A 4,557-nucleotide genomic window follows, 5' to 3' on the forward strand; every position below is an offset into this window, starting at 1 on the left:
ATTAAGATTTTAGAATCCACAAAATGCAAGTTCAATAGTATTTATAAGTATATTGATTCCCAAGTTTTGATATAGTTGAAATAAATCACACTATATATTTTTTCAAAATATATTTTCTATTCAAGCACAAGTTACTCTTTCAAAAAGGTAGGATTTTTCTTCACTTATATAAGATATAATTTCTAAGCATTAGTTGTGTTACAACCTAATAAAACTACAAAAAATCAAAGAGATTATATTTAGGCAAAATATGATACTTATGCTCTAAGAATTAGATGCGAACAATTTAATGAAAAACATTTAATCAAAGAATATCATATTTTTGCATAATGAAGAACTAAGTGTAATATGCTTTAACAATCAACACTAGATGAAAAATTCATATCTTTGATAGAAAAATCCATAAACAATGTTGTACAAATGGGAAATCAACATACAACAAAAAAAACACTATCTAGTTACATTTTGCTTCATCATCATCTTAATAACCTTTGAAAAAGATTAGAAGCTCATAACTAGATTGAAATAAAAATTACAAAATAACATACTTGACATGCTCTTCAAAAGATGAAAATGGTAGAGAGAAAATAGTGAAAAGAAGAGAGAAAAATATGTGTAGAAGATGTTGAAAAGATGAAGAAGAAGAGCACCCCAAATGGTCTTACAAGACTCTATTTATAGGCAAAATATGGAGATTAAATTAATCAAATTAAAATAAATAAATTGATTAATTTAATTGTGTTGGGAAGTGGTAGGATAAATAGAGTAAGTGTAAGAGTTTTGGAAAGATGAAATGTTTGGTTGGGTAAAAGATTAGTGAAAAGCTAGGGTAAAAAAATAAATTATGAATGTTTATTTAGGTAAGAAAAATAGGGAAGAGTGAGTTGATATTTTAGTGAAAAGAAAAAAAAAGAATATTGGGAAAAAAATATGGTTTTTAGCCTTTTGGTGGCTGAGTTGGGTTGTGGCTGGTCTGAAGGTGGCTTTGGTGGAGGAAGGCAGCACTTGGGCCTTGCGGACTGGGCTGGCCCACGTTGGGGCTGCTTTGCTGATGGCCTGGGCTTCAGGCGTGAGGGATGCATATGAAGAGAGTCTCTTCATCTTGCAGCTTCTTGGAGGCGACAGCTGGCAAATTGGTGAGCTGAAGGAGACTTGCTGAATGTGGTGGATTTGTGATATCTGAAGGAAAATGGGTGGTCACGTTGGGGTGATTTGGCTGCTGAAGGCGTGAAGACTCAAGTGTGCTGGGAAGAGAGGCTGCACGTGGAGGCTGATGGCTGCTTGGAGGTGGGCCGGGCCTGGGCTTCGGGCCTGGCTGGGCAGTTGGCCTTGACACTTTTAATTCTCCTCTTTCAATTTTGCCATTTTTTCTTTCTTTTCTTTATTCTCCAAACACAACAAAGATACAACATAATTCCTACACCATAAAAAAATTAAATCAAATAACAATCAAATATTTTCACTTATAAATAAATCATATTAATTATTTGAAAATACTTAATTAAAACTTAATTTAATTTATCAATAAAGATCAACAAAATTGCACTTTTATTTTACTTCTAACTAAACTACATTAATTACACATAATTTAAACTACAACATATTATAATAAAATATCTAAAAATATATAAAAATCTAAAAAATTACAATAAGACTAATAAATGTAAAATTACTTAAAAACTTAATAAATCAATTAAGAACTCAAGAACTAAGCAACAATGATCACATAAAAAGTGGTAAAATAACTATATTTTGTAGAGTTATCATAACATCAATACTAATACTGATTATTGTTAATAAATTTTAAAGCCCCGCCGACGAGAAGAAAAGGTCGTGGCCCTGCTAGTAATAATGTTCTTGAAGAACGAAGGAAAAAATCTGGGAAACCATTGGATCTAGAGCTTGATCCTGTGACCAACAAAGTGGTTGGGCAGGAGGATCAAGCTTTAATTCGCATGTTGGGCACTCTAGTTTCCATTTTGTGTCCGGGGCATTATTTGGATTTTGCTGATGTACCTCGACAGTTTAAGGATCAAGTGCTTGATCGTATGAGGGTAAAAAAATTACAAATCTTGTACTTTTCATTATTTACAAAGTTATCTAATATTTTTTTTCTTAATGCAGTATTACTATAATATAGACGGTCATCCACAACGTGAGTCAGTTCTGGCAACTCTCAACAAGGAGATGGGGGAAAGATATCGCGAGAGAAAGAACTATAGACATAGATACTTCAAAAATCATTATGTTGGACCAAAAGATTTGGAGAATGTCCTCTCTAAGCCACCTGACCATTGCACTATGGAGGCTTGGCAGCTTATTTGTGAAATGTTTTTGGGCGAAAGATTTTTGGCTCGTTCCGCTAAAAATCAAGCAAACAGAAGACAAATGAAGTATGTAACAACACAAGGCACAAAGTCGTTGGCAACTAAGCGTCACCAATATGTAAGTGAAGATGTTAATTTAATTTTATAAAATAACGCATTCTGAAACATTTTGTTTACATTTGTATAGGAGAACCCGGATGTGCATGTTGTTGATACTTGGAGGGATGCTCATATGAGAAAATCGACAAAATCTTTTGTCAATGAGGCAGCTCAACAAGATTATGTAAGTGAATAGTATTGTTTTCTTGTTTCTAATGTTTATAATGTTTCTAATTTTTGTTTATAATGTTATCTTTATATAGGAAAAAATGGCGGCAGAGGTTCAGAGGACACAGCTCGAGAGGCAAAGTCAACAGCAGAGTGAGGCATCTCTAAATGTATCTGGCGTTGATTCGTCCCCGGTCGATCAATACGAGATACTAAGTAAAGTACTCGGGGAGAGATCTGACTACCAAAGAGGAGTGGGTTATAGGGCGAAAGGGAAGGCAAAAAAGACATCCTCTAGCTCTACAGATCAAAGTCAGTCCCAAGCAAATACTACTGCTACGCCTAATGAAGATATGAGAGTTATGGCTATGATGATGAAGGCAATTCGTGAGACATTTGAGACTTCGACAGCTGTGCATCCCAGTAAACTGTATGACCCAATGTTTGACAGTTTTATGCAGAGGCATTTGCCATCACAATCCGAAGGTGGTTCGTCTTCTCAGAGTAACACTGCCAATCCTGACCTTCATACACCGCCACAACAGCAGCACCAGCCTCCTTCACAGCAGCAGTATCAGCCTCCTTCACAGCAGCAGTTCCAGCCTCCTTCACAGTATCCGCCACAGCAGCTGTACCTGCCTCACCCAATGTATCCGCCACATGTGTCGTCGCAACAACCTCCTCGGTATCAAAACCAATACACTTTTGGACCCTCTTCCCAGTCTCCTCCATTATATTTTAGTTTTACCGATTTTCTAGGAGGATCAATGCAGCCTCCGCCACCTAATGTTAGATATTGGGAGGTTGGAGGTGGGTCGCAGCCACAGCCACAACCACAGCCTCGAGATCTGTTTGGGGACCTCACGCTCGGACGATCATCACAACCACCTTATATTCCTTCACCGCCACAGCCACAGCCGTCACCCTCACCGCCACAGCCGTCGTCCTCACAGCCAAACCAAAATGTTGAAGATGAGGGCAATTTCAATATTAATCTTAATGACTTTATTTAGTTACTAGTTTATATATTTGGACTGAATTAATACTTTATTTATTTTTAATGACAATAGTGATATTTACTAGGTTGATAAATATTAAAACTATTTATATTAATTTTAATGTTAGTTATGTTTAAATTAATTAAATGTTTATTTTTGTTAAATTATATTATAAATTATTTTTAAAAATAATTAAATTTAATAAATATTAATTTATTTAAAATTTAATTTAAAAAATATTATAAAAACAACATTAGCGGCGGACTCCGCGGCTAATAATAATGCCTCTGACATAGGTATTAGCAGCGGGCTCCGCCGCTAATGTCCGCCGCTAATAATTGATTATTAGCGGTGGGTGTGTCAGTCCGCCGCTAATAATCATTAATAGCGACAAATTTTTAGGCGCGACGGATTTAGACCTTATTAGCGGCGGAGTCCCCGGCCGCTAATACTTGAAATTCTTGTAGTGACAACTAAAAAATAACGTGAAAACTACTATACATAAATCTAAACAACTAAAATACAACATAAAAACAACTAAAAAACAACCAAATATATATTAAATATAAACTAAAATTATATGTATACTTAAAAAACTTAAATTAAATTAATATAAAATATACTAAAAACTAAAACAAACAAAAAAGGTTGATAATGTTGAGAAAATCACATAGCTTATTAATCAATATGACTTATATAAATATAAATAAATAAACATACTTATTATATATAAAGAAATATATATATATGTGTCAGTACTTTTTTTTTGAAATGGTATCGGTATCTATTTTTTACCACACCTTATCGTGTCTTAGAAAATTGTACACAACCATATGTTTGACTGTGAAAATAGTAGACCATGTGATATGTTTGACCTCAGTACAATGTGCTTCATGTAATTGGCCTGTGAGCAAAGTCATTTTCCAAGTCTTGGTCTTCACTTCAACCTAAAACGCACCGGCAAC

This window comes from Humulus lupulus, chromosome 8, assembly GCF_963169125.1.
Source record: "Humulus lupulus chromosome 8, drHumLupu1.1, whole genome shotgun sequence".
Lineage (NCBI taxonomy): Eukaryota > Viridiplantae > Streptophyta > Magnoliopsida > Rosales > Cannabaceae > Humulus > Humulus lupulus.